This window comes from Chiroxiphia lanceolata, chromosome 1 (genome assembly GCF_009829145.1).
Source record: "Chiroxiphia lanceolata isolate bChiLan1 chromosome 1, bChiLan1.pri, whole genome shotgun sequence".
Taxonomy (NCBI): Eukaryota; Metazoa; Chordata; class Aves; order Passeriformes; family Pipridae; genus Chiroxiphia; species Chiroxiphia lanceolata.
Genome location: NC_045637.1, coordinates 92,735,892 through 92,749,463, shown reverse-complemented (window position 1 = coordinate 92,749,463; position 13,572 = coordinate 92,735,892). Strand labels below are relative to the sequence as shown.

The window sequence follows — 13,572 nt, the reverse complement described above, 5'->3', positions numbered from 1 at the left end:
TAGCTGTTGGCAAACTGATGGCAAATCAAAGAGAGGAAAATATTTCTACTATGCTACCCAGTAATCTGAAGTCTAAACAAGTCATTGCTAGGTCAATAAAGTCCAAAAGTCAGCTTTACAAAAGATGGTTTTAATGAAGTTGGTGTTCAGTACAATTGTTAACAATCTAGTAGCAAATACTGAAAAGTTGAAATGAAGAATTTCCTCCCATCCCAATAACACTACTAGAAGTTAGCAAAATCAAATTTGCTTGTTCCTTAAGCATAACTAATGTTATGACTAAGACAACAGGAATACAAAAAGAAAAACAGCAAAATGAAAAGCTAGGCTTTCACTATTCCCTCATTACCCATAATAAACTAGCCCGCCCAGATCAACTAAAGAAAGCATCCGAAAATCACCTCACATGCCCTAGTTATCAAAACATTCAAAGCATTTTGACACTAGTTCACATTAGTGACATAAATTTGTCATGAAATAATAAACTGTAAGAAAACAAAATATTCACCCATGGCAATTTGAGAATAGTTTAAGTCAACAAACATGACCTCTGTATTCCCATCTCATAAAATGCAATTTTTAAGCAACTATTCCACTTAGAAATACAGGTTAACCAGCTATTTTAAATACATTTCACATAGAATGGAAATTGAGCAGGAAATCTCAGAAGCAATATGCTTAATTGTATACTAGGGTTTCTGCTTTTTCTGTGGACCACTTCAACAATTCCCTTACCTGTTTCTATGTTTGATAAAAAAGCCCTACTCTGGTAATTTCTAATGTATAGTACCATCTTCCTCTCCCTCCAATACATCATCATGAAATGGAACCTCAGAACCATATATAGCAGATATTACATTTAGAGATACTGAAGAGCTGAAGCAAAGGGCAACAAACAAAAGGATTAGTCTTTGCTGTATTGCTAATTATATTACTGAGGCTCCACTGCAGCAGCAGATTCAACAAAACAATTATAAATGAAAGCAACAAGTGGAAAATCCTTGATTTTGTCTTAAATAATAAAAGCAGAATTGTTATAACTATAGTCTGGAGTTCAATGCATGAAGGATACTCATGCAAAGACTGAAAATCTCTTGTTGCACACTCTCCTGTTCAGGTGACCTTATTAAAGAAAGGACATTTATTTTTAAAAATAACTGCAGATAACTTAAAAGAACTCCCTGAACTGCAAAATGCCTTTCAGCACAAGTCATATTAAAACATTCTTCATCTCAATCAAAGTTTTGTTTCAGTAATCTTACAGAAACAAGATTAAGGTTACACAAAAATGTAAAATGCTAAATTAGAACATCATTACCTAGGCAACATTTTGGTACCACCTGTTTTTTCTCTCCCTTAGATATCCTAACTTCCAAGCCTCCTTTTTAATTCAGTAACAGTTGTAAACACAGACCCACTGTATTTAATACAGCTGGGAACAAGGATTCTTCACCCACAGGCAATGACCAGAAGGCACTAGGCACTGACATCATCTCAGTAAGAAGACGAATTCAACAGTATATATTTTTCTCTGGGATTCACTTACATCTACCTGCAATGTTAACACCATTTCATCAAGGACAATTGCTAATAATAGAAACTCAGTATTAAGTTAGATTAAAACATGTCAAATAATTAATACATTTACTATAGACATGTTTCACAAGGCAAAAGGAATACCTACAATTTATAGTTTGGAAGTAGGTGAAATTAAACACTCATTAATTAACTTAATTTATTATTTGTTATAGTTGATGGATAGCTAACCTCACGTTCAGCTAGATTAGTACACTATAAATTAAGGGGGGAAACAGTACCATGACAGATGGGCTTTAAATGCTCTAAAATTTAGCAACAGGAGTTGCATGTATGCCAAACCACTACACATAACTTTCTTTCCTCTTCCTCACACCTATAACCTTCACAGGCTTAAAAAGATCTTTTCGTTTGTTTTTTGAAGACACAGGAGAGGTCCAGAGTCATTGCTTCAGTGGGAGGAATTACATAAATTGTCCTCCCATTTGCTGCTTAAGGTTCACCTTTCACGCATCTCAGAATCAGGAGAATAATGGTGGCAGAGTTATGCATTAAAGTTTTCCTCCCTTAGTCTATGATAAAAATGCAGGGCAGCACAACAAGCAGCCCAAGTGCAATGCAGGCCCAGAATGTTGCCAGCCAGGTCATGATGCATTTCTTGCTATCCTGTCACATGAATAACGCTGGTCCAAGAGATTGCTACAGACAGAAAGAACAGGTCCACTTAGACTATGTCAGGCCACAAGAGCTGTCCTTCGGAAATGGAGGTGTCAACACCTGGAAGTGGCACACTCAGTCCATCCTGTAGCACGTTCCAAAAATGGACATGACACAGAGTGGTTTGGGAGACCAGTGAGGGTGAATAATAGTGGTTCTCACACCGCTTCCCTTACTGCTTCCCTCAGCACCTGAGGCCTGTCCCCCCACCTCAGTTCCCCACCCACAAACACCCCTGGCTGCTGCATTGGGAGGATCATTTTCCCTGGCAAACCAAACTAAGTGGCCTGGGACCCATTTTATTCAGTAGCCCCTCTCTCTGAGCAATTTCAGTCCCACTGGTTGCTACTCATCAACTCACTAAAGTGCTCAAGTCTTATAGGAGCTCCAAAAATTACAAACAACCACTCATGGAACACATGAAATCAACCCATGAGAGACTGAAATAAGAGACTATAGCTGGAAACCAATTTAAAGTGCAGCCAAATTGGTATTAAGGATCAAGAAAGCAAGTGCATCTTAGAGAGTCTTCATTTTTCATTTCAAATCATATTTATTTTTGTTCCAGTTCAATTAAGATATAGATTACCATTTTAGTATCTCAGCACATCTTCTAGATTACATTTCACAAAAAGTAAAACAGAAATTTTAGAATACTACAAAACTACAGAGTTTAAAATTTGCTAAAGATTTAATTTTTTGCCACAAAGTAGAAGAGAAAATGTCAAAAAATACAGCCTCTATGGTACCTATTTTTTTCCTCTAACACATACTGAAAAGCTTCTCTGCTGGGAGATGCATAGGAAGGAGCAAGGTCACAATAAGTATTTTCACCTTAAGTATCTTTCTAGTCACAGTCTACTCGAAAACTCACATTTTTGCTGGATCCTAAAGTTTCTACTTGGAATAGACTAAATGTGAGAAGTAAAAGAAAACAGAGCCAAATAGAAGGAAAAAATACCAGTAAGAGATGGTATAGAACTGCAGACTGCTAAAAGATAAAAGATATTAAAAAACTCAGTAGTTCATATAAAAGATATACAACTCTGATTTTTATTTATAACTGTTCCACTAGAATTTTCAGCCACTGTGTTGAAGGTATAAGGAAGATCTTTCGATATGAAAGTTGATAATAATCAGAACTCAAGTTAATTATATCCTATCTTGCCCATTCCATAAAGAGGAATACAGAATATCAAACACTATACCAAATCACAGGTACCTCAGAAAGCTTGCTAGTGGCTAAAGATAAATTTAAGTATTAAATAACCACTTTTCTAGTTAAAAAAAAAACAAACAAACAAATATTCCATGTTGTATTTATAAACACAAGTAAAATAACTGAGCGTAAATTTACATAATGAAAAAAAAATAAAAGCCTCCCTACTGCCAAGATTTCATTAGTAACCTGCTGTATGCAAAGAGTCAAATTCTTTCTGACTTTCATTACGCCTATATATTCAACTGAAGACATGGGGAACTGCTACATGATGCTTTAAAAAATAAACTCTTTTGGTGTTGAAGAAAGTAAGTAATCAACATGGTATCTTACCCCCTACATGCTATACATTTAAAGAAAGTAACTTTAATCATACAGCGTTAAAACCTAAGTTATCAAGATATCTGCAAGGAACCTAAGCCCAAGCACTAAGAGATGTCTACATCCATAAACAGGACAACTGAAAACATCCTACTGTTTTGAATGCATTAACCATTAAGAAAGGTAGAATTAACACTCCGGAAAAAAAAAATGTTGGGTATACAACAGGTGCAGTTTGTTTTACCATCAAGTTTGTATCTTAGAGAAGAGTATAACCAGAAAAAACAGCAATGTCTGTAAGAATAAGACTCAGTGATCTTCTACAGGGCGTTTGCAAGTGACTTGCAAAGACATAAAAGGCTTGAATAATGTTCTCTTATAGATTTCTACACTGTCTTCACTGACTCTATAAGGTCAGAAACACAGCACACTAAAAACATTCCCACATTTCATCTTTAATATAGTTACTCTACATTAAAATTTTGTAGAAATATGCCAATACAAGATCCTTATTGTCTGCACAATCATAACAAAAAATGAGATGTTAATTTTTTCTCTATTTAAATGTTTCAAAATATGCCATGGACAGTTTGAGTCTTTCATTTCAAATTGAAAACAAGTTTAATTTTAAGGAAAATTTCCAAGGAAACAGTATTTTGAACACGATAAACCCAGGTTTCAGATTGATGCAGTTCTTCATAGAGAGGGAAAACCAAAAATAAATCAGGTAGTCATCTTGCATAGTGCTCAAAACTGTTACTCCTGTAATGTTTTGCTTATGATTCCTATAACGTTCCTAGAAAGATCCTCATTTATTGACAACCCTCTCACTTTCTGAGGTTGCACCATTTCATCCTGTGACACTTCTCCCTAGCAGTAAAGCCTTTTTGGGGACCATACTGTCAGAAAAGAATAGCTGCATAGAAAATAATATAATGTAAACATGGGCTACACTAAAGTTATCATCTATACACTATGTGAATGAACTTCAAAAGAAAGAAATAACATAAAAGACTTTACAAGAAGCAGGGACCAAGAAATTAAATATATTCTGTTGTCTTTTTCAATTAGAAATCTTAATTTCTAGCAAACACCAATAAAGAAATAAAACTCTTGCTACAGTTCCAATATTTCTGATCAAGTAAACACAAACCTCAAATAATCCTCTTACACATTTAGTTGCTGTTCATTTTTGTCAAATGTCTGGTCTCATACAGTCAGATAAAAAAAATAATTACTGCTACAGTTTAAGAAAAGATACACTTGCTGATTCACGACCCAATCTCTTCTTGCAGCTGCTAAAATTCAAATGAAGACACTAATGAAAGAAAGATATTTCAGGTGTTACCAGATTCTACTCTATACACAAGTACACTGCTAATAATGCAGCAAGACCTACTTGTATGTAAATAGAGACTGAGTGAAGTTTGCACACTCTTTTAACAAAAGCCTGTTCTAGTAACAAATAACTGCTGAGGACATATCAAAGCCATAAAAATAGGTCTTGAGATTGCACAAACTTTTCATATTACATTATCAGTGTACAAAACAAATACAAACAAACCAGCAACTGACTATGTTCTATATTTTGTTTATTGGTTTATGCTTTTGTTGTGAACAAGAAAATGGATATACTGGATGCTAAAGGAAAAGCCAACTTACTGTAAAAGAAACAATTTGCCACGAAAAAGTACGGATTCTGTCTAAAGAGCTATGCATACATGGTCTAGAAGACAACCAAGCACTTCTTTTTCATATTTCATCACTAAAACATGCCAAAACAGCTCAGGCAAACCACAGGTATAGGTGTCATGAAAACTCAAACTTAATTCTCATGGTATTTTTGTTCTGGATAGTTTTTCCTCTTACTTCTCCACCCACTTCAGCATATACACAACACATACTACAAGATACTGCCAAAGCAACTGATGTACATCCAGTGTTAAAAACCAGACACACCATAACAGGTGTCTAAAGCCTTATTAACACTGTTTTACCAAAAACACACTGATTACTTGCATGAGTTGCTGTACTAACATTTTGGTGCAGAACATTCAGCAGAACTTGCACATGCACTATAAAGCATGCCCATGAAGATCTGCATCAGTACCACCACACCACAGACTAAACAACCATGCTTGCAGAAGCGTGCTATCTGCTAAAAGAATACAGCCTTTCTAAACTTAGCTTTCACTGCTTCTTCTATACGGCTTACCACTTCCAATTCTTGTTTTCATTCTTCTTTTAAAAGAAAGTGTGGATGTTCAAGGACAGGTTCGGTGGGGTTTTGAGCAACCTGGTCCAGTGGAAGGTGTCTCATGGCAGGGGGATTGGAAGGAGATGATCTTTAACCCATAGCACCCGTTCTATGATTTTATGATTTTGCATTTTAAACATACATCTTCCTCAGCTGTTCTCAAAGCACTGAACACTGTTTAGAAGTAAATGGCACTACTATCATTTGCCCATTCTTAGTGATTGTATTTACAAATCAATGAATAAGAACGAACAGAAATTCAAGACACTGAGGATAAAAGCATTTTTCCTACAAGTTCATTTTCCTTGGAAAAGAAACAAGACAACAAGTCTCTTCTGGTGAAAGACTTAAAAAGCCAAAAAGTTGTATTTAAACTAAAATTAAGTGGGTATAAGCTAGTACCGTGACCAAAGTAGCACTCCCATCCTCCTGGGCCCAGATACTTGTTTCTGCCCCTCTCTTTTGCTGCCACAGCTACTTATGAAGTAATACAAACAGCCATGCTGGGGAATGAATCTGGATGAAAACTAAATCATTCTTGAGGTCAACTTTTACAGCATGGGTTACCCAATCAAGTTTACCATGAAGCTGACACAGTCACGAATTGGGAAAAGGGACATGAACTCAATGAGTGTTCAGAGACTGCTTCATCTTGTGGTGAAGTCACTACAGTCTTCAAATTACAGTTTACAGTAAGAATTACAAACACTACAGAAACACTACCCCGACTGGAAATTAAGATGTTAATTACAAAATCAACAAGCCTAAGACATGAATTTCTACAATTCATGTAGAAGTGGATGATCGCCCAGTAAGTCATACACACATAAGCTGTTTATAACATAAAATAATGAAAGGTAGTTTGCTTCTGAAAGCCAGGTAGGCCAGTGGATACCCTTGAGACTGCTCCTTGGAAAGCAGAACCAGAATATGCTCATGGCAAGTATGAAATGCCAAACAGCGTGACCTAAGTTTACAACAAAGCTCACAGATTCTCAACTGAGAGAGATTATGGATGAGACTTCACCATTAAAGAAGGACACCAGCAGCAACAGCAGAAAGTTTCTGGACTTCTGTTTACATGAACTATGATGGAATCACACAAGTATCTTTAGTTGTGTAAAAGAGGGAAACACTAACTGGTAGCTAAAATAAAATATTAACTGGGACTCCGTAAGGCAGATGCATTACTGCTTTACATAAGAGAGATGACCAAAATACGTAAAAGACTAGTACAAGTGAACTTGATAAAAAGCAGCATGATAAAACTGAAACCAAGATCTGAAGAAAGACTGGAAAAAGTCTCACTGAGATATACCTACCTAGCTAAGAAAATGGCTATTCAATTTTTTTGGAAAGTGAGGGAACAGTACAGTATCATACAGATTTAGAGACTAAGGCTTACATCTCCAGATAACAAGAATAGGTTCACAGGACTTAGCACACCCTTGTTCATTCCCATTCCTAGACTGCCAATGTAGTTTGCTTTAATTAAGATCCTATTCTAGAAATTTAGATGAAACCAGAGTTCTATGCAAAAGGCAACACTGTGCATACCTCACTCCCTTGAGTATTGTATTAAGAAATTACAGAATAAAAACTACATATGCTACTTCTGGTTCTCTGATTGATCAATTACAAATGAGGGCTGCAGTAAAAGGTTAAAATGGTTTAATTTAAAACTAAATCTCTTAGGTGCCTCATCTATGCCAGAATTTTTCACACATATATGTGTTTATTTATTTTTAAATTAACTGGACATTTCAACAGAGATGCAGATATAATCTACTGCAGTTAATATTCTCCTTCCTACCATACTTTCTAATCAACACCTTGGTACTGTTCCCCATACTTACACCAATTACTCATCTCCTGTTACCATCTCCACTCGCTCACATCACTGTCCACAATGTTCCACGTGACACCAAACAAAACAAAGCAAAAGAGTTTAAAAGGAGACTACAAATAAATAGAGGCTCTTAGACTACAAAAGACAACCTGAAATTAAGAAAGAAAATTGAAGAACTAAAGACCAACAGAAAATATTTAAGAAGCAACATGACAATTTGTTAGCACTTTTAAAAAGGATTTAAAAATAATTATTTCACATACGTGTAATAGAGCTGTAGTAGAACTTAGGACTTCTTGTGCCAAACACTGTACAAATACCAAGACAGTTTCTGTTTGAATGCTATTTCAACCTTATTACTTTTATTGACCTTAATGCTCACTTCCCTTTTTCTCATCTGTTACCATCAGCTGCTGCCTGACCCCATCACACCACACTGAGGTATCAAAAAGTAACTTCACTCTTCATCTGCTCTGCAGCACCAACCTCCATACCGGGTTCTTAATTCCTAGTAAAATTGTTTTCACACCTTCTTCACTGTGTTCATAACACCCTAAAAAGCTGGTCATGAACTTTGCAAAATTAACATGTTATGCACCTTCAAGACAGTTACCTCCCTGAAATACATTAAAGAATTTAATGATCTAGGTCATTAGCATGACAAACCAGTGCTGTTCTCACTCACAGACTGCCACAACAAGCCATACTGGAAGCCATGCCATATCCATGCCCTAAGCTAAAAAGTGTTGTGCTTCTTTAGAGAAGAATTTTTGTGATTGCCCTGCAACTCTGAGATATGCAAGATCAGATTCCAGGAGCAGCACGATCAAGTGCTACAGTAGCACAAAAAATAAGTCTCCTGGAGTAGGTTTTTAGTAAAGGGTTTTAATGATTTAGGGCAAGTCATGCCATGTAGAGAACACAAGCAAGAATGCTGTTAGACTTTTTCATATTATATAGTACTACATGGACTAAATACTTTTAGCTGAGTTTATTAAAAAAAATAAATATAAGTAGTAAGGGCTACTACCAAAGGGAACTCCAAACAAACACCACTAAAGTATCAATTGACATTTATGAAAGTTGGAAGCTGTACTTCAGCTTGCAGATAGATATCTGGGTTGTCCCAGCTAGTCTAGGATTTATTTTAAACACTACTATGAGATACAGCTGTACTGCTTCCACAGTTAGGCTCAGACCTTGAGAACAGATGATTTTGCAACAGTAAGGCATTTTAGCTAATTGACCTGTTAGTTACATGCTGGTCTTCTAGAGATATGGTCTTCCTGAACTCTGTTCCCATTACTAGATGCCACATAAAGGGTGGAGGGAGGAGGAAATACGTACCTGAGGCAAGCAAGGTAAAGCACAACAGGCAGTAAAAAAGAACTAATAAACCCTATCAGACACAAACTGGTTTCTCTAGTCCTACTTCTACTTCTCTGCAATACATTCCCCAGATTACTTATTACAGAAAATGTATTAGTTTGAATGCAGCATAACACTGAACTGTAAGACATTCATCCCGCATCTCATCAAAGACCTCTTGGATCTGGAAGGAAGGTCTAGAGATACACACATTACATCCAGCGAGGTTCCACATGTTGACTCCTGCTCTTTATGAGCCTAGCTAGATTTGGCTTTGGTTCTGTGCACAGTATTTCCCAGCATCCATACTATCTTATACAATGAAAAAAATTAACATCTCAGCTCACTATGCAGGTAATGTTTCATAAGGTGACACTAAAAAGGTCATAAGGATGAAGCAAGGACAAGGCAGTATGTATTATCATTAACTGTAAAACGTACCCTCCATTTTTTAAGCAATCTCAGCAGGCAACTTCACAAGTCTTAGCTATGTACATCTCACAAATAACCATTTAAACAACAAAACCCTGAAAAAATTACTCAAAGGTGTTTTCCTGTTTTGTAGGATTCCCCTGATTAGTCTACTCAATCAGAAATTGGACAAAAATATCTAAGGTAAAGTGTTAGAGGAGCTATGTAAAATGATATACACACACACAGACATTTTTTGAAATCCACTGCTTCAAAAAAGGCAGCTTCCAAACTAAGCAGGCAGAAACCTATTTCAAGAAGAGATGAACATCACTAGCAAATCACAGCAAGAACTTCTCCTTAACTGCCAGCACCAGGGTAATTTTTGTAAAATGTTCCTAAAATTAAAAAAAAAAAACAACAACCCAACACAAAAGGCGTTTCTAAAATCAATAACAAAATATTACTTGAAGCACTAATGTCTATAATTTCAATTTAAAAATAATTAGGTCTTCAAAGTGTGACAAAAGTAGCTACGGAAGTAAGTTTTTCATAGCAAAGAAATCTACCACAGATAACTTTTCGGAACAGAAATAACAACGAACTCATAAATGCCCCTACAAAGCAGCAGCAGTGATAGGCTATTCTTTTCAACATACTTCTATACGGTACTGTAAGCAAAACAAAAAAGTTTAAATACTGCTTATGACTTACAGAAGGCTTGTGGAACACTGGGAAAATGAAAGAAACAAACTGCAGCAAGACAAAGAAAAGACAAAGGTACTGAATTTCATCCAAAGAGCTACCAAATCTTTCTTTTCTCTCAATATCTATTTTCACAACAGGAAATAAGCATCTGCAACATGCTTGTACAGTACCCAAAACAGGGATAATCAGTCCTGACTAGAACCCTGAAGTAGAACCAGACAGCATACTACAGCAGATTGGAAAGACGTACTGCTTTGGTAGTCCCACACAGCCAACACAATCAGTGTGTCGGGATTGAAGCACACACTCTACCAAAAGCAGTGAAAGATGAATTAAGGTGGTTTAGTAAGGATTTCATTAGCACTTCAAGACCTTCCCAGGTGAGATTCTATCTGCCTCAGTAGACTTAAAAGTATGGTATCCCTTGTGCTTCAATAGATTCATAGTTAGATGGATTTCAGGAAGTATCAGCTTCTTACTCATCAACTCCTTTCTATAGGGTGACAAATTCCCAGACACCTATTCAGAGCATTTCCCTTTATTCTTATTACTGTTCAACATATACCCTTAAGAACAACTTTCTGTTTCAAAATTGATATGACATCCATGAAAAGACCAAACTGAAGGACGTAAGTTGGTCTGCTGCACACCCTAAAATCTTCCTAAAAATTATATGGAAGTCTGTAAATCCATACAGCTAAAACCACAACACCTTTAAAGGTAAGGACAGGGTTGAACTATGATTATTCAAACCCTAACTTTTTTCAAATTAAAAATGAGATGATGTTATGGTATTTATTGTGTACACTGATTTGTGGACCATAAACACCACTATAAATACCGCTCTCTTAAAACAACCAAATATAAGATTGCAACTTCTCAAGAATAAGGAATCAAGCTATATAAAGTTGTAAAACATGAAAATATGTTTTGATACCAAAGGCATCTGTTCACTGAAAGAAAGATGGTGTGAGACAGTATTTCAAGCAATAGTTAATAATATACTCAATGCTTACCCATCTCTTCCCTTACTGACAATTTTAACTTCAAAATAGTATATGCCACAGGCCGCAGGTATAGGATGTGTAGCTCGAACAGAAGCAGCATCTTTTGGAGTTTTTCCATGACCTGAAAAAAACCGGCATTCAAAACTCAACAAAAATGTATATAATTGCAGAAGGTGACTCAAAGGTATGCATGCCACTACTCAAAACAAAGGGCTTATGTAATGAGCAAAAAATACACGATATTCTAATCAGCCTGATTTTGATGCTAGAATATTTTCTTCCAACATTAAATTTTCATTGTAACCACCTGTATTGCAAGTAAGCATGCTATGAGAAGTTCTGGATATAGTATTCTAAAAGGTCCAACAATTATTGGAAAGGAAACCAGAGAAAAGTTTCACCACTGTAAATAACATACTGGACAAAAGCCCCCCTGGGTTTGAAAGAATGGTATGATTTCTCAAATGCACAGGGCTTACTCATTTTTATAGACTGTAACATGACATGAGAGTTTAATCTAATACTTAGTGCTTCTGACTCTACAAGTTATTTAAGATATTTTAATTCTAATGTCCTTCAGAACAAACATCAGTCATTACACAGAACATACTAATCGTCATTGATTTCCATATTCTGAATGTTATTTCAGAAAAGCATGAAGTGTTAAAGCCTGCAGCTGAGCTCATATAGCTCCTACTCCTTTTTCTTTCAAGGCTCACAACGTATTAGCTCTGCCACAAGAAGAATGCCCAATGCCAGCTCTTGTCTACTCTCAGGATTTTCAGCCTTTAGGCTGGAGAGCCACTTGCACTCTACTACGACTACCTCTTCTGAATGTGCCACCCTCTTCAAAGACCTTTGTTCCAAAGGCAACTTCGAAGAAGGCTTTTGACTGTATGACTTGTTATAGCAACAACCTATTCAAGCAAGCTCAGTGTCTCCCAGGTGAAGATCACGCAGGGCATCGTTTAAATGGTTTTAAAAAGCAAGTTGGAAAGTATTCTGGATTCCGGCAAGAGATAAGGTAATTCAGTAAGATGGCAACCAGGAACAGACCCTCATTGCCAGAAGAATATTTCAGACAGATCCCATGCCTACTTCTCCATGTGGAGCTGTGGCACGATGAAAAGAGCTGCCTGTTCTGAGTGTGCTATACAAATCACTTGTGCTGCTGCACTCCAGCTGTCATCTCCAGTCCAGACAAGGAGGCCTACTGCACCTGCACAGCAATTGATCTGCATATGCAAAAAACCCTACAACCAAACATGCTCCTTCCAGCGGCATTAACACTGAACTACTATTGTTTAGGCTCAGACTAATCATGTCTGAGATGCAGCAAGTCAGGTCACACAGCAAAGAAGAAACTGCAGGAGAATGACAGCATAGGCAGCCAGAAAGATCAGGCCCAGCTGGCCTGCAGTACTGAACCTCCAAGCACAGAGGTCAGGCACTAACCTGTACAGACCCTCTAAGCACAGCGCTCTCCAGTGTAAATGCTCATAAAACGGTCAACGCTTATCAGCCTGCAGAGCCAGCACCAACCAGCTCCTAACAAATGGCTTATGTTCAGCCAGGGAGAACTCTCATCATGGCTGCACCTGCAATCAGAACTTTATTAGCACACCACAAATTCTTCACTCACTGAAATTAGGTTTAACCTACGAAGTTTTTCTGATGTAAACAGTTCACCCCAGTGTGCTACTAACTTAGGGCAATAGGCCAACTATTACTTTTCTTGGTGCAAATCTAATGTCCGCTTCAATGTGTTATTAGTATTATTAAATATTTTGTATAAAAATCCTTCGGTCACCTCACAGGTTTTACAATTTTAAGCTTATTGCATACCTTCTGCATGCTGATTTCTGAAGTCTCACATGAGGAAAAACCAGTCATTTACTCCTCCATACACAAGACAGTGTACATGTTTTATTGTTCACTACTTCTAAGCTATTTCCTCAGGCTGCGACAACCAAGATAATAATTAAGTACATAATCGTAGAGCTTCCATGGGTTTGCTTGGTTTTCGAGTGCTGGTAGCTCACTATTTAGCTAGTATAAATTAGATTATTATTTATAAGTATGCAGAAATCCTTCAGCTAAAAGGGCAGAACATTAAACTCCTAAGATATCCCTTAAATTCAGATGGGTCTGATTAAATGATGCATTAGTTAGAGGAAGG

At 36.7% G+C, this 13,572-nt stretch overlaps 1 protein-coding gene across 1 annotated transcript in view; it reads right to left on the bottom strand.

The window, feature by feature from the left end:
* RANBP9 (RAN binding protein 9) overlaps positions 1-11,508 on the bottom strand; it is a 31,560-nt gene extending 20,052 nt beyond the window's left edge. The window contains exon 1 of the mRNA XM_032692349.1: positions 11,403-11,508. The gene's annotated coding sequence lies outside the window, so the exon portion shown is untranslated. The remainder of the gene's footprint in view (positions 1-11,402) is intronic.
* Between the last annotated feature and the right edge of the window lie 2,064 nt (positions 11,509-13,572).